We start from the raw sequence: 22,736 nt of genomic DNA, 5'->3' as shown, positions 1-22,736 counted from the left end.
GATCTCTCCCTTGCCCCGGGATCTCTCCCTACCCTTTGAGCTTGCTTTTTCCGCAGTCTCGGGATGTTCCCGAGACTGTGGAACGTGTGTGTGGGCGTCGTGGTTTGCCCCGGCTCCTCGCGGTTCTTCGTGAGAAACCGGGACCCGCGCACGGGGTGCAGGGGGAATGTGGAAATAGTTAAAAATAAAAAGTTACCTTTTGCACTCTGCTCCTTTAAGGAAGAAAAAACCAAAATGGCGGGTGTGACGTCCTCTCCCTCTGAGGTCATCGTGCGCCGCGTGTAAACAGAGTGGGAGATCTCACGATAAAAATATCGTGAGATTCCTCACCCCTCCGTTGCGCTAGACCAGGTAGGTCTTGCTGAGGCCAAAATCTCAAAACAACACAATAACTCTCTCTCTCTCTCTCTAAGAACAATAATGTTCAATAACTCAATGGTGTCTAGATTTGTGATAGTCAAATTTCCTAAATCTAAAAAAACCAACGTTTTCACACAACCAAGAGCCACCCAGGGTAGTTCAGTTCACTGGCTCCCATTGGTTTGGCTGGACGCATCTTTTGAGGCACATGGGGTTTGGCATGTGCCCATTTGAGACAACACGTTGTTTCTTATGGGTAGACGCCTACGACTAGAGCTCCATCAAGGCCATTATTTGACGCCGTGCTTCCTTCTACCCCACTTGCGTGGTTCCTGTTGAATCTCCTTCAGCCCAAGGGCTGAATTCCATTCTGGAGGAGCTCTCAAGGAGCACATTCCAGTGGTGAGTGGGACCAAAGGCAAAAAGGTGGGACCGGAATGCAAAAAATTCCTGCATATTTCAGCTTTCTTACTGCCAGTAACTAAGGCTTAGGAGAGGCATTTCAGACTTTTACAATGGGGGAAGAAACAGCACAAACATTGGGAAATCATCAAATGATGGGTGATTGGGGAAGGGGGTGGGGCCAGGGGAAGGGGCGTGGCCATCTGAGGAACCCCGAGGGCCAGACTGGACTCCCTGAAGGGCCAGATTTGCCCCCCTAGGCCTCAGGTTCTGCACTGGTGCTGTATAGTTTCTACCTGCGTGGCTGGGGCAGATTGCAAGGCCTAATCTACACCAAGCAGGCTGTAGCACTATGAAAGCAGTATATGGTATGTGATGGGCTCCAACAGTGGTCAGTGCACTTCAGTACTGCTATAAAGCAATAGTGTGGCTCCTGCCTTTTATATCCCCCTTTCATACCATTTTCATAATGCAAATTCCTGCTTGTTGTAGATTAGGCCCAAGATTCTCTTCAGTGCCAGCAATGCTTACCACATAACATATATATCAGGCCAGTGGAGGCTAGTGGCTCCGATGTCAGCAGGGTGGTTAATTTACTCCAGGTTTTAGTCAGAACCAGTCAGAACTCTAAAGTAGCTATCCAAACCCGGAGCGGATTCACTGCCCCAGTGACATCAGAACTAGCAGCCTCCATTGAATCAGGCCTTTTAGAATTTTGGATGATTCAGGTACATTTAGCTACCTTTTATAATTATCCACAATGCCCCTGATGAAGCAGCACTCCATGGCATTGTGGGAAATTTAAATGGTGGTACCCAGCCCAGTACTGCTTGAGTGTTGCTGCTTACTTCTCCCAGCCACTACCACTGCCAAATAATCCTGTCTGTGCCTGCTGACAGACAGAACTACAATTCCCAGGCCTCCCTGGGGCTGAGAAAATGACAGTTAAATAGGGTGATCATAAGGAAAGGAGGACAGAGCTCTTGTGACTTTAAAAGTTGTATAGAAAAGGGAATTTCAGCAGTCCTCCTTTCCTTGTGGTCACTCTAAGATAAAGCCATTTAAGTTGGTAGTATAGATAGGCCCTCATTAAAGAACAGCTGTTATGATGAAGTAGAGAAGCTCCTGCTCAGGAAATAATCTCACAGTTCTGAGCAAGCAATTTAAAAGAGGCTGTTATTAAACTCCTTCCCTTCAGTTTATATATATAAAAAAAACTGGAAAGAAAGCACTTATACATGAGGATTTTGTACGGCTCCCTTACTGTTGACACAAAAACAAGGTCCTAATTGCCAACTTGAGCTGGGCAAGGGAAGTTTTTTATTTATTTTGAGATTTATTAGTTAGGAGTGGGTGGGGCTGAGATGATTCCTGCCTGAGTATAATTAATTGTTAGAGTGGTAGTGTCTTGTTGTCTCATTGAGAGGCAAGCCAAAGCACTCCTACTTCTTGCCCTCTGGCTCAATTCCTCTCATTTCTATAAAGTCTGGATGATGATGATGATGATGATGATGATGATGATGATGATGATGATAATGACAACAGCAGTGTTCTGCCAGGAAGGTGTGGATGTGTGTGGTCCATGGTGGGTTCTTTTCCCCACCTTCTAACAATAAGGCATGGCTGGTTCACAAAAGACGTCCCCTTCTGCCTTGCCAAACAAAGACGACAAAAGTGGACACAGAGTTTCATGCAATGTGCAAATGCTGATTTATGCAAATAAGATGCAAATTTGGAAATAAAAATACTATCATTTAAATATAAATACATTTTACTATAGTAGGGATGGACTGTGACCTGCTCAGTGAAAGATTATGAGCAACATCAAGGCTCCCCCTTCTTCTGATGGTTCTTTGTCTTTTAGACTGGACAGCCTTCAAACAGAGGACACTTTCAAATACATGAATGTCCTCTGACAACCTGTAAACTCATGACTGTTGGGGCAAACAATCCCAACTTCAAGTATAACCTGGTGGGATCTGAGCTGTCAGTGACAATCTTGGGGTTGTGGTGGACAACTCGATGGAAATATCAGCCCAGAGTGTGGCTGCTGTAAAGAAGGCAAACTCCATGTTAGGCATAACTAGGAAAGGAATTAAGAATAAAACTGCCAATATCATACTGCCCTTATATAGACCTATGGTGCGAGCACGCTTAGAATACTGCGAAGAGTTCTGGTCGCTGCACCTAAGGAAAGATATTGTATTGCTGGGAAAAGTGGAGAAAAAGACAACTAAAGTAATCAAGTGATGCTGGAGCATCACTCCTAGGAGGGAAGGTTACAACTGCTGGGATTGTTTTAGCTTCGAAAAAAGGTGAGAAAAGGGAGACATGCTAGAGATGTACAGAATTATGCATGGTGCAGAAAAAGTGCATCGAGAAACATTTTCCCCCTCTCTCATAATACTAGAACCCAATGGGGTCACCCCATGAAGCTGATTGGTGGGAGATTCAGGTCAGACAAAAGGAAGTACTTCACACAGTGCACAGTTAGACTATGGAACTTGTTTCCACGGGATGTTGTGATGACCTCTAATTTGGATGGAAATTATTATTATTATTATTATTATTATTATTATTATTATTATTATGAATTATATTTATATACTGCCTGCTGACATAGTTCTCCTCTCTCCATTATATCTATTAAGTTGTGTGAAACGCCCAGAGAGCTTCGGCTATTGGGCGGTATAAAAATGCAATAAATAAATAAATAAATAAATAAAATATCCTCACCTGTGAGATAGTTTAGGCTGAGTCAGTGTCTGGCCCAAAGTCAACCTGTAAGCTTCATGGTTGAGAGGGGACTAGAACCCAGATCTCCTGAATCCTAGTCCAACACTCCAACCACTACACCACATTGGCTCTCTAGTATGCCTATGTTCACTAGTTGCTGGGGAACCTGAGCGGGAGGGTGCTGGTGCGCTCATGTCCCACTTGTGGGTTTCCTACAGGCAGCTGGCTGGCCACCGCGTAAACAGAATGCTGGACTAGATGGCTCCCTGGTCTCCTCCAGCAGGGCTCTTCTTTTGTTCTTACGTACAGCTGTTTACTAGGCCTTGAGCAAGGCCACAGCTCACGTTGGGGCACGTCATGACTTCAGTGCCCAGATGACTGAGTCACTGGAGTGTAGCCCAAAGGCTTGCAGCCTAATTGAGTTGCTGTTGAGCTCAACAGCCTGCCTCCCAGCAGGTAACCACCTGAAGCCCTGCAAGCTCCGGAGAGATTTGGCAGCTGAATAACTCCTGTAAATGACTGTCAATCGTTTGGAAGACAAAAGAGAACATGGAGGTGAGCTGCTCCTTCCTGCCCATTGTGTCACATTGGAGCCAGGAAAGTGACAGGAGCTGCGAGAACGTTTGGCTGTGCTCCGTTTCAGAGCTAATCGTGCACAACACTACGCCAGCTAGGGTGGCCGTGTGTCCTGCTTTACAGAGGACGGTCCTCTACTTGAAGGCCACCTCTGCTTGAAGGGCTGTGCAGTCCAAACCTGGTTTAAAGAGACAGAATGGTAGGAGAGGAGAGGAGCGCCAGCGGTATTGTCCCTGCCTCCAGAGTGTTGGGGGAGCACGAACAGTTGGCACCTGGACTGCAGGGCTGGGCAGGCACACTCTTCACCTGGGCAGGATCTACACGATTGCTTTAAAACTGTTTATAACAGCGGTGACAATTGTGGAGGCCCAGGGCTGGATCTACACCACGCAGGATATGGCACATTGAAAACAGTTTGAAAACTGTCTACGGAGTGTGTCCTGGGGTGTCAAACATTCTCACTACTGTTATAAACCATTTTAAAGCCGTAGTGCAGATCCTGTCCAGGACACACTCCATAGACAGTGTTCAAACCGTTTTCAAAGTGTTATATCCTGCATGGTGTAGATCTGGCCCTGGTCAATCTTCTCCACTGTGGTGAGATGTATTGATTTTCTATTTAAATTATAGTCATTATTTCTAAATGTGCTTTCGTATATTTAAAGAGAATTAGCATATGCAACTTTATGCATATCTCTGGCTTCTTAGAATCATAGAACAGCAGAGTTGGAAGGGGCCCACAAGGCCATCGAGTCCAACCCCCTGCTCAATGCAGGAATCCACTCTAAAGCATCCCCGACAGATGCTTGTCCAGCTGCCTCTTGAAGGCCTCTAGTGTGGGAGAGCCCACAACCTCCCTAGGTAACTGATTCCACCGTCGCACTGCTCTAACAGTCAGGAAGTTTTTCCTGATGTCCAGCCGGAATCTGGCTTCCTTTAACTTGAGCCCGTTATTCCGTGTCCTGCACTCTGGGAGGATCTTCTTTTTTGGCAATGCATAGGTGTCTCACACACACACACACACACACACACACACATCATCCAGAACCCCTGTGCTATATTACATCAGATGAGCAGCCTTCTCCACCCAGGGCCCCTCCAGTTGTTTTGGATTACACCTTCTAGCATTCCTGACCTTCTAGCACTGCTGATGGGAGTTGAAGTCACAAATATCTGGAAGGCACCAGGCTGGAGAAAGCTGTATTAGAGGGAGGGAGCCTAGCTCAGTTGTAGAGACCATGCTTGGCATGCAGAAGGACCCAGATCCAACTCCTGGGATCTCCTAGTAGAAGGCAACTTCCTGTCACCCTCGCTACACCACAAAGCCAATGCAGTGAAAAATTTGCTTGTTGGCATTGACCACCCTTCCCCAACTGGGTTCCCTCCAGATGTATTGTGCTACAATTCCCAGCATGCAGGGGTGTATGTAGTCCAACACATCTGGTGGACACCACGTTGAAGAAAGCTGGCATAGGCCTTCCCATGTAATGACACAGTGGTGGTGGTGGTGGAACAACAATCTTTGTGTTATTAAGTTTAATATCTGAAACTCAAAAGGAGTTCCGTTCAAAGGTGTTCTTTACCCAGCTTCCACCACAACTGTACAAGCGGTGTATGATGCTGCTAGACATCGAAGGTAAAGCGAGACCACAAAAGGTTATGTTATCTGCATGACCCATCTCTAACCTGAAGAGTACGGTTGACATGGGTTTCCCGTTGGCCATCATGGGACCAGCCCGAGTTCACACTCGCTAACACGCTCGAGCTCTCTTTCGCTGTCAATGGCTGGCTCTTCTTTCTAAAGAAAAAAGAGAGAGAAGAAAAAAACCCACCACTTCAACTTAAATTGCTGAAGTCAACTTCCTCAAGCAACCACAAAGCAAAAGGTTCTCGTGGGAAAAATGAGGGCAGACTTCATCTTTCATTTTTGTTGATCCTAATGAAATTTGTGAACTTTATCATGCAGGAGGAACAGAAGCAGAAAAAAGCACGAGAGAGAAAACCCTAATTAGCAATATACGAGCCCCTTTCAGATTAAGGTATAATGAACATGTGTGTCAGACTCTGCCCCTGGATTTGTTATCAGTCTAGGGAGTGCCCTACAAACGGATGCCTGTAAATTCAGGATTCAGGGCATGGCCTACTATTTGTCACACACCTCACACAACAACAACAAAACACCCTCGGCCTATCACAGAAGAACAATAATCAGACCTCAATGAGCAGAAAGCAGCCTCAGGAGGGCTCCAAATTCCACTGGAGACATGCAGCTAGAAGCAGCGAGTTTTAACCCTTTCACGCTCCCCATGCTGTTTTCCTGCTCTAAACCTCCCCTCCCAAACTAGAGAAAGGTTTATTAATGGTTATGACAACTGCACTGGCTCCAAATTCACTGCATTGGCTTCAAATTCCATTGGAGACATGCAGCTAGAAGCAGCGAGGTTTAACCCTTTCACCCTCCCCATGCTGTTTTCCTGCTCTAAACCTCCCCTCTCAAACTAGAGAAAGGTTTATTAATGGTTATGACAACTGCACTGGCTCCAAATTCACTGCATTGGCTCCAAATTCCATTGGAGACATGCAGCTAGAAGCAGCGAGGTTTAACCCTTTCACCCTCCCCATGCTGTTTTCCTGCTCTAAACCTCCCCTCCCAAACTAGAGAAAGGCAGGATCTACACTACTGCTTATAATGGTTTATAATGGTTTGACAACTGTTCAGGCCCAGGACACATTACATATAGAGTTTTCATACCGTTTTAAAATTGTTATATCCTGCTTGGTGTAGATCGGCTCAAAAATACAAGTAAGGGTTTGAACTGTGTTTGCTGGCTTGAAGGAAAATTGGAGTATGCAGTACTAATCGTTTCCCTGATCCGGACAAAGACACAAACTACGGTGACCATATGGAAAGGAGGGCAGGGCTCCTGTATCTTTAACAGTTGTATAGAAAAGGGAATTTCAGCAAGTGTCATTGTTATGCATGCAGCACCTGGTGAAAGTCCCTCTTCATCACAACAGTTAAAGCTGCAGGAGCCCTGCCCTCTTTTGTATCTGATCCAGAGAGCAGGGCTCCTGCAGCTTTTACTGGATAAATTCCTGGAGGAGAAAGCTATCAATGGCTACTAGACCTAATGGTTGTTAGCCATCTCCAGTACTCGAGGCAGTAAGCCTGTGTGCACCAGTTTCTGGGGAACATGGGTGGGAGGGTGCTGTTGCACCATGTCCTGCTTGTTGGTCCCTGGCTGATGGCTGGTTGGCCACTGTGTGAACAGAGTGCTGGACTAGATGGACCCTTGGTCTGATCCAGCAGGGCTCTTCTTATGTTCATACCAGCAGCGAATCCACTGTCCTGTATCAGCTTCTACAGAGGGGTAGCTCAACTAGCCAAAAGGTGCTTAACAGATCTCCAAGCAAGCTGTCTCTGGCCTAATCTACACCAAGCAGGATATTCCACTATGAAAATGGTACATAAAAGGCAGGAGCCACACTACTGCTTTATAGCAGTATTGACGTGCACTGACAACTGTTGGGGCCCTTTGACACATGCCATATACCGCTTCCATACCGCTTTAATATATCCTGCTTGGTGTAGATTAGGCTCCTGTCTCTGCCTCCAACTCCGGGTCAGCTCCAAGGCCGAAGGGGCCCTCAGCAAAGTCCCTTCTACTGGGTTCCTCCTGTGTTGGATGGCCCTGGGCTTAGATGGAGGCCAGCAACAGCATTCCAAGCAGCGCCAGGCGAATGGGACTCAAGATTTATGGATTAAAATCCCAACTACACATGTGGGTGCAGATGAACTCATTCCTGAGAAATGAATGCTAACACAGGAATTTGACCTTAAAATATTTTAATGTTGGAATGTACTTCCAGGGATTTGGAAGAAGCTGTAATCTGCTTTGCAAATCAAGCCGGTGATGATAACAGCTTTCTTGGTGCATATTATATACAAAATGAAATCTTAGGAGTGGAGGAACCATGCCACTAGCACAATTTTACCTTTCTCCCAGATGTATCACTTCAAGATGAAATTATTTTCTGAGAATGTATTGTTGTGGGGGCTGAAAAGAAATCCTTTTACATAAGAACATAAGAAGAGCCCTGCTGGATCAGATCAAAGGTCCATCTAGTCCAGCATTCTGTTCACACAGTCGCCAACCAACTGTCAACCAGGAACCCACAAGCAGGACATGGCAATAGCACCCTCCCACCCATGTTCCCCAACAACTGGGGTACATAGGCTTACTGCCTCTGATACTGGAGGTAGCACATAGCCATCAGGGCTAGTAACCACTGATAGCCTTCTCCTTCAGGAATTTATCCAATCCCCTTTTTAAAGCCATCCAAAGTGGTGACCATCACTACATCTTGTGGAAGTGAACGCCATAGTTTAACTCCATAGTTCAACTTCCATAGTTTAATCTCCCACCAATCAGCTTCATGAGATGACAGTTGGTAGACCATTGAAAAGAAGGAGGCAGAAGTGCTTCTATACCTCAGTCATTTATTTTACTCTGTAGGCAATAAGAACACAAGAAGAGGCATGCTGGATCAGGCCAAAGGCTATTATCTAGGGTCAAGCGCATTGCTGGAAAAAACGTTCCTTTCCCCCCTCGCAAAGAGGGGGGAAGAGGCGAGATCAGGGCAGGACATGGAAGACGTCATCTGAGTCCTTTGTATGCAACGCACCATGACAGCGGGCTATAATGCTGGTGTGATGGAGCTCTCAGCCCTCCCATTGAAATCCATAAGACTTAAAACATGCCATAACAGGTCTGGTCATGTCATAACTCAGTGGTCGAGCACATTCTTTACATACAGAAGGTGCCAGGTTCATTCAGTGGTGTCTTAGTTCAAAAGGGTCAGGTAGAAGGCAATGGGCAAGTCCCACTGGAGAACAGTGTGTCACAACACAGGATCTTTACAACAGGCCTGTCCGCCGACACTCCCTGCTCAAGCTAAGCGCCACCACTTTATGAGTCTGAGGTGAGGGGCAAACACCACCTTTCTATAAACTATGTGGAGAAAGGGGTTAAACAGGAATAATTTCAGGAATAAAATAATGCGCTGTGAATTAAATGTGCTGATGGTGAATTAATGTCAGAACGGGTGTTACATGTATATAACTGCAGGTGATAAATGCCAAGGAGACACGTGGGATTTTTGTGGTAGTAAAACAAACTGAATAAAAAATTATTTCAATGTTCACAAACTTTGTTTCATAATAAAACCTTTCAGAGCCTTGTTAAAACCTCTCCTCCAATCCTTTCTCTCTTCTCATACACGCTTTCCTTTCTCTCACACCTTCACTCTTGAACTTTCTTTATTATCAGGATTGTTTAATATACAACAACTATCTGCACACTACACTCAAAAGACAACCCTCTTTACCCTGATCCTCTAATTCTCCCTTGAACCAAAGTACTTAAAAAAAAACACCTATCCCCTCAGTCATTCCCTTATATATCCTCCTCCCCCCTCCTAAGATATTCAATCTCCACTCACTCAGGTCAATCATAGAATCATAGAATCATAGAATAGCAGAGTTGGAAGGGTCCTACAAGGCCATCGAGTCCAACCCCCTGCTCAATGCAGGAATCTACCCTAAAGCATCCCTGACAGATGGTTGTCCAGCTCCCTCTTGAATGCCTCTAGTGTGGGAGAGCCCACAACCTCCCTAGGTAACTGATTCCATTGTTGTACTGCTCTAACAGTCAGGAAATTTTTCCTGATGTCCAGCTGGAATCTGGCTTCCTTTAACTTGAGCCTGTTATTCCGTGTTCTGCACTCTGGGAGGATCGAGAAGAGATCCTGGCCCTCCTCTGTGTGACAACCTTTTAAGTATTTGAAGAGTGCTATCATGTCTCCCCTCAACCTTCTCTTCTCCAGGCTAAACATGCCCAGTTCTTTCAGTCTCTCTTCATAGGGCTTTGTTTCCAGACCCCTGATCATCCTGGTTGCCCTCCTCTGAACACGCTTAGAGTCAACATGTGTTTAGACTCAACGTTCTAAACACAATAGACGTACAAATCCTTAGACATACATTAGGGAACTGACTTGTGGGCTGTAACGCCACAAACAGCCATTAAATCGAGAGTACAGAGCTAAATGGACCCATGGCCTGACATGGCGTGAGGCAGCCCCCTGCTAGCTCCAGGTTTTGGAGGACATAAGACCCCCCCCCCAATCCTCTCTCACTGAGTCTACTTTCTCATTGCCATTGTCATCAGCTGCAGTTACTCCTCATCCTTTTGCTCCTTACTGCTACCACATGCGGGCTTAACAGGAAGAGAGATGGTGAGCAAATAGGGCCATCTCCTGCTCCTCCTTCTCACCACCACTGTTGTCTGGGTCAGAGCGAGAGGCAGGTGAACAAGCAGGTTGCAATGATGAAGAGGAGGAGCAACTCCAAGGGGCTGTTGTCAGCCCCCTCCCCCACGCAGCTTGAGCGTGGGCCCTTAACAGACGCCCAGCCATGCCTACCCTTGACGTCGGGCCCTGAAAGCAGTCCTTGGTTTTGACAGGGCGTTCTTGTATTCCAAAAGCAGAGAAACTGGCAGGATTTCAAAGCTCCATCCCATGAGTGTTTTACTGCACATTCGTTACTGGGCACTCGCGTTACTGGGCACTTGCTTCCAAATCGCGTGAGGTACTGGTTCCTCTCTATTCGGCCCTGGTTAGGCCTCATCTAGAGTATTGCATCCAGTTCTGGGCTCCACAATTCAAGAAGGATGCAGACAAGCTGGAGCGTGTCCAGAGGAGGGCAACCAGGATGATCAGGGGTCTGGAAACAAAGCCCTATGAAGAGAGACTGAAAGAACTGGGCATGTTTAGCCTGGAGAAGAGAAGATTGAGGGGAGACATGATAGCACTCTTCAAATACTTGAAAGGTTGTCACACAGAGGAGGGCCAGGATCTCTTCTCGATCCCCCCAGAGTGCAGGACATGGAATAACGGGTTCAAGTTACAGGAAGTCAGATTCCAGCTGGACATCAGGAAAAACTTCCCGGCTGTTAGAGCAGTACGACAATGGAACCAGTTACCTAGGGAGGTTGTGGGCTCTCCCACACTAGAGGCATTCAAGAGGCAGCTGGACAACCATCTGTCAAGTATGCTGTAGGGTGGATTCCTGCATGGAGCAGGGGGTTGGACTCGATGGCCTTTTAGCCCTTTCCAGCTTTACTCTTCTATGATTCTATGATCCTACTCACATGACTTCATCTGCCTCTCGCCCGTCTTCCGCCCCTTCTGGCCATTATTGCACCGCAAAAACCAAACAAAACCCTCATTAAAAGCTTCATCCCATATACCTGCTTCCCTTGGATTATCCCCGTAGCGCTAAGCTTTTGCGGTTGTTGTTGTTTTTGCTACTGGGCGACAGTGATCCTTTGCATACCAGGATGTGAGTTTAAGGGGGGAAATGCAAAAAGTCATTAAAACACCAACAGATGACTCAATTCAATTCAAATTTGGTATGCTTAAAGCTCTCCCTAATATCTGTTACTGTGCCAATTTTGGTGTCTTTATCTTTAAAGCTTATGCAGATGTAAGCATTTCTTTAAAATTCTGCTCCTGTGCCCCAGTGGCGGCTCGGAAGATACGCTCAAAATGTAGGGTCTAAATACGGCGAATCTTTTGGCTTTATTGCACAATTAAGGCAGGATGCGTGGGAGTACTTCACAATCAAAGCAGATTATAAGGTGGAAAACCTCTGAGTCCTTTGCATGCAATTCACAGTGATTGCACAGTATAACGCTGCTGTGATAAAGCTTTAAGTCCAGTTGCTGTTCTCTCCTGCCGGACTGAATGGGCCTCGTTACTTCCTGTTTTCAGGAAGGGACGTGGGTTCAGCAACAGAAGAAGCGATGGGAGGCGCACATTTGACTAGATGTGATGGGGCTTCTACACTAATGCTTTAAAACGGTTTCTAACAGTAGTGACAACTGTTGGGGCCCAGAACACACGCTATAGCCAACTTTCAAACCATTTTCAAAGTGTCATATCCTGCTTGGTGTAGACTTAGCCGCAATTTCTGGGCTGAACTGCATCCTGCTTCCGGCAGCCAACCCCATTACTTTTCATCCCCCTCTTGCGGGAAACGATCCGTCTTCAATTTCAAACACAGTTTATCATTTTCACTCATCTAGTCCTTGAAATACCTAACTCAAGAGTGGGCTGGTTTTGGAATGTCATCCCAGCTTCTTCAGCGGGCCTTTCTTGGCATTTGTATTTCAATTTAAACATGTGAGTTTGAGATGTGTTCCGACATTTGATATTATAATTAGGAGAGAACTATTGAGACACAGTTCCAAGCTATCACTACGGCCTACCGTTGCCTCAGATTTAAGCTGGTTTTTTATAGTCATGCCCTCTCTTCAGGGAAGTGTCGGTTTGGGTGGTGTGTGCGAAAGAATATCCACCAGAAAAATAAATAAATAACCAAACTACATTTCTCAGTTTACACCGGAAGCTGCTTTCTACCAATTTAGGGCACAATCCTATGCATGGTTAGGCAGGAAAAGGTTCTACAACTCCCAGCATGGCTGGCTGGGGAATGCTGGGAATTCTAGGACTTTTTTTCTGTCTAAACATGTATCAGATTGTACCTTTAAATGACCAGGGCTAGTTAACTCCCTGAAGGACATGAGTTTGCCTGCCCCTGATGTACATTGACTGACAGCAGCTCTCTGGGCTTTCCTGTCATTTGTACATGAGGCTTTTATTCCACACCTTTATTGAGGTTTCTGCTTCTGGATTCTTTGCAGGGTTAAAATCGGTTCCTTTACACATGCTTTTCCCTCAGGATTTTTTTTTTCTTTGCCTTTCTACATGTGCACCCACTAGATGGCACTGTGGTACAGCGAAATTGGTCAATTACATGAGGCTCTCATTCTGTCATTGCTAAATAATATTAGGCTTTCCTCCTTATGGGAAAAATGGATAATGGTTACAAAGCACGGGAGAGGCACTAGAGGATGCTGACACACAATAAAAGCTTTGTGTAAGATTCTCAGACAGGAGTCTTTCATAGCCCTACCTATGTTGCATCACAACAAAGAACAAGGGGACAGGAGCAGGCAGAAGAAACATCATGGCCTGCTCCTGTTGGACTCTCTCTCTCTCCTCCCCCCCTCCCTCCCTCCTGAACTCCTGTTCCTTGTGTGTCATGTCTTTATTACACTGTAAGCCTGAGGGCAGGGACTGTCTTTTTTGCTAAGTGTAAGCCGCTCTGAGAGCCTCTTTTGGCTGAGGAGCGGGGTATAAATATGATAAATAAATAAATAAATAAATAAAATAAATACCTGGGACTGAACCCAGGACCTTCGTCAGCAAGTGTCATTTGCATGCATGCAGCCCCTGGTGAAATTCCCTCTTCATCACAACAGTTATAGCTGCAGGAGCCCAACCTTCTTTTGTATCTGGTCAAGAGGCAGGGCTCCTGCAGCTTTAACTGTTGTGATATGGTCACCCTATTAATGTAGCATCCCCAATCTTTATGCTCTCCAGATGTGTTGCACTACAACGCTCATCATGGCTGAGAATGATGGGACTTGCACTCCAAAACGCCTGGAGGGCAGCAGGATGGTGAAGGTGGTTTTAATGAGTGAGAAATTGATTTAGGGTGCAATCCTATGTATGTATCGTTAGAGAAAATTCCTAGAACTCCCAGCATGCCCATAGGATTGCATAACAGGGCTTGCTGAGGGATGCTGGGAATTGTAGGACTTCTTTCAGTCTAAACATGCAAAGGATGACTCCCTTAGGAGACTAAGCATAAGAAACCCCATAAAATCAACTATGGGAGCTTTCATTTAACCCTCACTCCCTCTAACAGTGAACTCAGCTGGAAAAACTAAGGGATTATGGGAGTGGTAATCCAACACTAGGAAAAACTGTTTACAATCCTCCCCTTCCAACCATGTGTACTCTATATATACCTGAAACTCTGGATAACACCAAGCACCAGGGCCAGATCTACACAAATTAGGATATAACACTTTGAAAACGTTTTGAAAACTTTATATGGAGGTCTAATCTACACCAAGCAAGTTATTGCACTATGAAAGCGGTATATAAAAGGCAGGAGCCACACCAAGCAGGATGTAGCGGTATGAAAGCGGTATATGCTATCTGATGGGCCCCAACAGTTGTCAGTGCAACCTTGTACTCCTTTCGGCGCCTCCTGAAAACATCTTTATTCCAAGAAGCCTTTCCTTAATATGCAGCCTTGAATCTCTGTTTGTGCTTCTTTTAAATTTTGTTTTAACTGTTTTATTCTGTTTTTATTTTCATTTTATCTTGTACACTGCTCCGAAATTTTTCAATGGGGAGCGGTATATAAGTATTCTAAATAAATAAATAAATAGTGTGGCTCCAGCCTTTTATATACAGCTTTCATAGTGCAATACCCTGTTTTGTGTAGATTAGGCTGGAGTGTGTCCTGGTCCTCAACAGTTGTCACTACTGTTATAAACCATTTAAAGCAGTAGTGTAGATCCTGCACTGGTGAGGTGGACTGTAGGTCATGAAAGCATGTGCCGTAATAATTGTGTTAGCTTTTATGGTTAAACATAAAAGATCATTTCCTGACCAATAAAAACCAAAGGAGGACGAGAGATCATGACAAACTGCAAATCTTACACACAATTAACATTAAGATAATAGTATGATTTATAAAGTACTATAAAAGATTTATAAAATGTGGTTTAAAATTGCACAAGAAAAGGTGCATGTAAAGGTAGTAATACAATGTATAAAACAGTGTAAACATTTATATGAAGTTGTATAATTTTAGCTATGTTTTACAATTTCTTATAAATGTTTTATACTGTTTCACTGATTTTATTACTATTTTTACTTGCACCATTTGTTCTATAATTTAAGCTATGTTTTGCAACAAAAGGTGCAGGTAAAAGTAAATTTTTGAACCATCTACTAAATAAATTATTATTATTATTATTATTATTATTATTATTATTATTATTATTATTATTATTGCACCATCAGTGTACATAAATATACAAGAATTATAAGGAGAAGTGGAACATCTCTGTGTCCTGTTACAAGCATTACAGTATCAAAGTACAAGCAATCTGTAGAATTTAACATTCTTGTTAAATGTTTTATAGTACTTTATAGATCTCATTATTACATTATTGTTACTTGTGTGTAAGATTTGCAATTTGTACTGATCCCTCATTCTCCTTTAATCTTTATGGTGCCACAAGATTCTTTACTGTCATTCACACTTTATTTTATTCTCTAAAGCACTTTGTGAAAAAATCACATCATCATCATCATCATCATCATCATCGACAATGCCTGGGTGTTTTGAGATCTATAATATTTACTTGGTTGTGTGTGTGTTTTAAAGATGATTCTTTAAAAAAAACAACTAGATGCATTTGCAGTATGTTAATGCAAAAATCTTCCAAGTGCAAGGCTGCGAGGATCCATTTAAATTATGGATATTATGAGATGAAAATGAAAATAAATCACAAAACTAGAGAGGATAAGGGGAGAAGAATTAAATTTTGCTGGGAAATTCTGCCACCTTGTGGTGAACTGGGTACCAATCAGTTTAAATTCATCAGAAGTCTTGTATATTTCTAAGGTAGAGATAACATATATGACATCCCAAGATTATTCTGAAGTCTTATATGAGGCTGTCAGGCTCCCCTGCTATTGCTGTTAACTTGAAAGTTTCTGCTCTATACCGGGATTGATGCCACCTCTTTTTGTTCATGTACACCCGTTGATCACGTACATTCATGTAATCCAACTCCATAGAGAGACACTGTGCTTGGAGTGAGATAAGGAAGATGCATGGTGAGTGCTTAAGTACACGGCTAGATGACTAGACCTTTATATAGAAACCAGTGAGTGGATCAGTATCCTTCATAGCTGACAAAAGTATTGTTTCCTTTTGAGATCTTGTACTATGGTCCAACTGCAAATTTGATCCTGAAGAAGCATTATGTTAGAAATACTAGTCTGTTTTTAATTAACTCTGTTGCCATCCTATTGTACCTTTTGGATATTGGTGTCTTCTTCATCATACATGCTTTTAGGTATGTATTATTTCAAAATATATAGTGGAAGTTTCGAATCTAATGCTTGACTTACTAAAAGATAACCTTTGTTGCTCACCGGTCCTCTTCTGCTTTGCACTTGTGTGACATGACCCGGCTCTTTTGCTGGGAAAGTCAAGATGTTAGCTTGGAACACTCGAGATATATTTCCAAAAGTCACAGCTGCATTTCTGACTCTGGCAGAATCCCCAACACATATCCCCAACAATACCATGGTGCTATTGGAAAAGTTTGTAGGACGTCCACATGATAGAACCAATGGATTGTGCAAAGTCAATCAGACAAAACTCCAGATGTTTTCAAAAGGATCATGATCCCTGGAGACTAGTCCACCAACACAGATGGCTCCCAAGCGATGCGCAACATGCACAATCTTTTAGGGAGGACATGTATGGGGGAAAGGTAATGAAAAAGGATTTAAAGTTAGCAGTTCTGGGGAGGGGAACATGAGGCCCAGGGGGCTAAATCCAGCCCTCTTGGGGTCCCAATCCTGCCCTCCAAAGTTCCCCAGATGGCCATGCCCGCTTTCCCATGCTTTCCTTCCAATTTCTCGACCACCAATAGTTTGGTGGATTCTGAGCCTTCCTGCAGGACATTCCCCATTCGGAAGGTCTGAAGGACGTCTCCTAAGGCTTAGCAGTAAAGTGTTTTAAAGTACAATGTGCTGGTCATTTTTTATATATTTGGCTCCACCCCCTTTGCCTTCAGCCCCACTCACCACTGGAATACGGCCCCCGAGAGCTTCTCCAATATTGAATTTGGCCCTCAGGCTCAAAGAAGTTCAGCACCCCTGCTGTAGGCTGAGGTTGGGAGAGGAAAGGTGGATTTCAATGGCAACCCAAGTGGACAGCTCTTGGCCAACCTCAGGTAAAGTGCTATATGATCTGATACACAGGCCCTGTCTACAACATACGAGTGTAGGGGGGGGCGATCCTGGACTTACCTTCTTCCAGGATCGGCCCATGTGTCCAAATGGCTAGCGTGACATCCGGGATGGGAGGAGGGAAGTTGTGCGACTCACAGTGCCCATTTTTTTAAAGGGGCAAGGAGCTAGAGCATGCTCGCGCTCCAGCAAAAGGTAAGCGGGGGGGAGCCCCGACCCTGCTCTCCCCCACCCCCTGATTCCTCCCGGCCTGGCTCCTTCCCTCTACTGATCCCGGCTACTCATGCGGAAGAGGGAAGAACCCAGGACAGGCGCCCACATGTTCCGCGGTCTCGGAACGATTCCGAGACCGCAGGAAGAATCAGGTTTTCCCAGGGATTATTTATCCCTGGGGAAATCCTTGCTCGTCCCTCCTTACCCCCGGGAGTCCATGCATCATTTGGATGCACAGGGACTCAGCCATGTCCAGCCTGGATTTTCTGGCTGGTGTAGAAACAGCCACAGCAGGATATAACACTTTAAAAACTTTATGAAAACATTATATGTAATGTGTCCTGGGCCTGAACAGTTGTCATAACCATTATAAACCGTTATAAGCAATAGTGTAGATCCTGCCTATAGAAGAGATGCAGAAATCTATGCCAGTGTGGTGTAGTGGCTAAGGTGTTGGACTGGGAGTCGGGAGATCAGGGTTCTAGTCCCCACTCGGCCATGGAAGCTCACTGGGTGACTCTGGGCCAGTCACAGACTCTCAACCCAGTCTACCTCACAGGGTTGTTGTTGTGAGGATAAAATGGAGAGGAGGATTATGTACAATGCCACCTCAATTGCACTGCTCTTTGCCACTATGAAGAGGACAACTTTTGGGAATAATTTGACATATAAGAGTAGTGACATTATATACTTCACAAAGCAGAGTTATGCCATAAACAGAATTTCTCTGTTTCCAGCTGAAGTTTATTCACAAAACAGGCACTACCGATGTCCCATAAATCCATTTATGTTCCATACACTATGGAATCTGCACATATAACCAAGAAGTTTGCAAGTTTATTTGGGGCTTATTAATCTATGGTGTTAATATTATGTCGCCGGTGGATATAAAATGATTTTTCAGAGACAGTATTTTAGAGTGCAATCCTATGCATGTTTAGACAGAAAAATGTCCGACGACTGCCAGCTTTCTGGGATGTCTTTAAAAAAAAAATTCTGTCTAAAGATACGTAGGTTTGCTCCCTTATATTTTGTAAGAAAACTTCCAGGGGGTGCTTTCAGATAGAGGGCTCTTACCGTGAAACAAGGATGGGCGCAAACGCACATTCCAAACTCCTTTGCGAGTCACATGAGTTCCTTGGCAAACAATTCATAATGAAAAGAGTTCTAGTGTTTTGGGGGATAGAGACACTGTCTTAATGTTTACTGCTATCCATAAACTGATGCTTTCCTGCAGTGAGTGAGGAGCACATCAGTGGAGCACTAGACAAGCCGCCCCCGCCCCAGCAGGGATCAGTGGTAGCCCCTGCAGGAGTGCTGTCCCCCACCCCGCAAATGCCCAAAACTGCCAGGTGCCAACGCCAGCCTGCTTGTACTGAGGTTGCCTCATTAGTCCATCTAGCTCACATTGTCTTAATTTTATTATGCAATTATTTATTTTACATGTATACCCTGCCTTTTTTCCTCTTGCAAGGAGCCCAATGCCACTCATATGCTCCTCCTCCTCCTCCTCCTCCTCTTCCTCTTCCTCCTCTCCATTTAATCTTAGCAACAGGTAGGTTAGGCTGAGAATCAGTGATGGAGACAAAGTTCACCCAGTGAGCATTATGGCCGAGTGGGGTCTAGAACCCAGGTCTCCTGAGGCCCAGTCCATCACTAACCACTACGCCACACTGGCTCTCTTAACATGGACTAGCAGGAAGTTGTTAGAGTTTTAGACAAGGGTCTTTGGCACTCCTACCTGGAGATGCCAGAGATGAACCTGGGACCTTCTGCATGCCAAGCTGGTGTTCTGCTGCTGAGCCAGGATCAATGCCTGAGCACCACTTCGCCCAGTTCTTCCCATAACGCGTGGCTGAAAGCCTGGCTTCCCTTGGAATTTTTGTTTGCTCTGCAACAGCCAGTACTCAGCCAGCTTCTGGACCACAGAGGCCATAGCTAGATGGGGCGATATCCCATGGCAATCCCCGGGATCATCCCTGTGCGTCCACATGACGCACAGGGGATCCCAGGAGCAGGGAGGAATGATCCCTCCCTTGCCCCGGGATCTCACCCTAGCCGTTGAGCCCACTTTTTCCATGGTCATGAGCTGATCCCAAGACTGTGGAACGTGTGTGGGTGTTGCAGTTTGTCTCGGCTCCTCGTGGTTACTTGCGAGGAGCTGTGACCCGGGCACAGAGCTCCTCAGGAGCTCTGCGCCCATCAGGGGTGGGGTGGGAGGAGTGGGGGAAGTTATTTAAAATAAAAATGTTACTTTTTGCGCATGAGCGTTCGTGCGCTTTTCTTCTTCTTTAACAAAACAAAAAACAAAATGGCGGGTGCGACATCCTCTCCCTCCGAGGTTGTCGCCCACCATGTGTAAACAGAGGGGGAGAACTCACCCCTCCATCGTGCTAGACCTGGTAGGTCTAGCTGAGGCCGGAATCTCATGAGGTGATCATGGAGGGGATGAAAGAGGAGCCCTGGCCTGGCATGTTGGCTTCAAGCACATGCACTTACAGGCATGGGAACTCAAGTCAATCTGCATTCCCCTCCCACCCTCCAAGATTTAATTTCCTCATGCCCAGGGAAGGGATGAATCTGAAATAACTCTAGCAGGCTCACATGTGTGCACATGTGAGCACACATACGTGTAAATGTACGAAACCACCTTTTAAAAAAAAATATAGCTAAACATCTCTTGCATCTCCCCAACAGGTAAAAAGGAGGACATTGTTTTGGATGTTCCTGAAATAGTGGATGTTCTTGAAATTTTTGTATGTTTTACTGTTTTGATTCTTATATTCACCACTCCAGAATCTGTTTCAGGTACGAAGCAGTGTACAAATTATGTAAATAAGTAAATAAAGACACGGACTGCACTCTTTTGACAAGATAAACTTTCGCTCATTACGTAGCCTCCCGCATATTTAGATTTCAATAAAACCAGTTCAAATAAGAAGAGCAGCCATGGGCTCAAAGCCTCTCCTTCGGCGGGTGCATCCCTATTTAAAACCAACCCTACACGCACACCAGAAAAGCCAAGGCCAAGCCAGCGATAGCGATTTTAGGACACAGTTGATACGGAGACACCTTACGATGACACAGTAGCCCCGTAAGGATGGGGCCATAGCTCAGTGTGATTGAGCGCATGCTTTGCATGAAGAAGATCCCAGGTTCAATCCCCGGCTTCTCCAGGTAGGGCAAGGAAAGAATCCTGCCTGAAACCCTCGAGAGCTGCTGCCAGTCAGTGCTGACAATACTGGGCTGGATGGACCCACAGTCTGACTCAGTATAAGGCAGCTTCCTATGTTCCTACGGTCATTGAGCAAGCAAATGGAAGCAGGGTTGGGCTGGGGGAGGATTTACATTTGCATCCTCTTACCCCACTCCTGCCCACCCCTTTCCCAGGTTCACATGAGCTTACACGTACACAACTGTGCACAGTTTGTATGCTGCAAAAAACCATGCAGAGGGACTGTACATACTTTTGGGTGTACATATGAAAGTACAGACAGCAGGAATAAAGTGGCAGGGGTGGGGAGGCAGCAAGCATGATGACCCCAATCATCCTCCCCCCTTCTCTCAATGACAGTCTGCCTGCACAGGGCTAGTGTAGTAACCTACCAGTGTCAGAAGATGGCATTCTTAGACAATTGTGGTGCAACACCCCTTCTGTAGGATTTCCACATTTCGTGGACAGAGGTTCTGCTCTTTTGCCAGGTGCATGAGAGGCAGAAAGTCAACCGGTGAAGCTTTCCCTATGATTGCAGAGGTGGGCAGAAAGTAGTTCACCAGATGTTTTAGACTTCAGCTGGCAGGGGCTTCTTGCAATTGAAGGCCAAGACATCTGGAAATCTACCTTCTGCCTATTCCCTGGGGTAGGGAGAAAAACTATACCTGTTGATTTTCTGCCTCGTATGCTGCTGTAAAGGCAAAGTACCCCAGGAATGGTAGAAACACTGCTTGCTGTGACCCAATGTCAGAGTGCCACGGATCGGCTAAACCCAGAATAGATATCCTAGTTTTACATAATATCAAATTTATGTACATCTCCCCACAATTTTCTTTTTGCGACTACTCCATTCAAAGCGGGTTGACAACAGATACATCAAAACAATTACATTCATTACAAAAATAAATAAGTAAAACGTATTATATAAATGTAAAGTATTTTTATGAATATCCTTGCTATACATTATCTTAGAAATCCTCATAACTACCCTGTAAAGTAAGCCACTATTATTATGACCATATTACAGATGGGTAGACTGAGAAAACCAGTATTGCAGCCTTTACAGGGTGGCCCAATGCAAAAGAGGACAGGGCTCCTGCACCTTTAATAATGGGGTGAAAAGGGGCATTTCAGCAGACGTGGCCCTGTCATGCAAGGCACACCCACATGCTAAAGGTGAAGGAGCCTTGTCCTCTTTTGCATCCGCACCCCCCTACTCACCTGAGTTCAGGGCAGAAGCGAGATTTAAAGTAGGGACTTCCCAGCTCACACCCTTCTGCAGTAACCGTCACTAACTCTAATTGTAGACCTTGGGCCGTCTGAAGGATGCCAGCAAGTGGTTTCCTTTTTGTCCCTTTTGTCAAAGAAAGAACACACAGCTTACCTTTGAGTCTGATCTTGAGAAAGTCTCTCGAGGTGGCAATAAACATCCAGAGATTCCCCTTTCCCTTTTGGCGCCTTTGAGAGCGGCTTAAATCCAGCTCTTCAGTGCTGCTGCAAGTCACCCAGCAGCTGCCTTTCCCTCCCTCTGCTTCTTCCTTCCTTAAAAGAGTTGTCACTGCTTCTGACTTGCGAGGGGTGGAGTTTCTTGACAGATCTGCAACCTTCATGTCCAGTGATGCATTTGCAGGCAAATGTCTTCCTGTGATGATGACCTTCAAGTCATGTTTTTTTTTTAAAAAAAAAAAATCTATTTTTACCTGATCTTGATTCACTGGAACTGCCTGGGTCCCGGGGAGCTTTGTGGGGGAACTTGGTCTCCCCCACCTTCAATTTTAATAACAAGGGGTTAATTATCCAGAAGAAATGAAGCTACTTAAAGAAATAGCCATCCTAAAATCACGCATTTTTCCTCGTGTTTGAGAAGCCATAATATTACGGCACGATTATTCTTACTGATCTGAAGCCACCATTGCTTCTCATCTGTTCAATGGGTTTCTAGACCTCAGTATCCCAAATATTTCCACACAGCATATTCTTGTTTGCATGTTATTAGACTTGGGGCCCTCCAAATGTTTTGGACTACAACACCCAGCATTCCTGACTATTGGCCATGCTAGCTTGGACTGATGGGAGGTGAAGTCCCCAAAATCTAGAGGGCTTCAGGTTAAGGAAAGTTATCCAGGGCAGGATCTACACTACTGCATTAGAATGGTTTATAACGGTATTGCTAACTGTTTAGACACAGGAGGGTGAACATATGGAAAGGAGGACACGCCTTCTGTATCTTTAACAATGGTATTGAAAAGGGAATTCAGGAGAT

This window comes from Elgaria multicarinata, chromosome 4 (assembly GCF_023053635.1).
Source record: "Elgaria multicarinata webbii isolate HBS135686 ecotype San Diego chromosome 4, rElgMul1.1.pri, whole genome shotgun sequence".
Taxonomy (NCBI): domain Eukaryota; kingdom Metazoa; phylum Chordata; class Lepidosauria; order Squamata; family Anguidae; genus Elgaria; species Elgaria multicarinata.
This window is presented reverse-complemented; position numbering follows the sequence as displayed.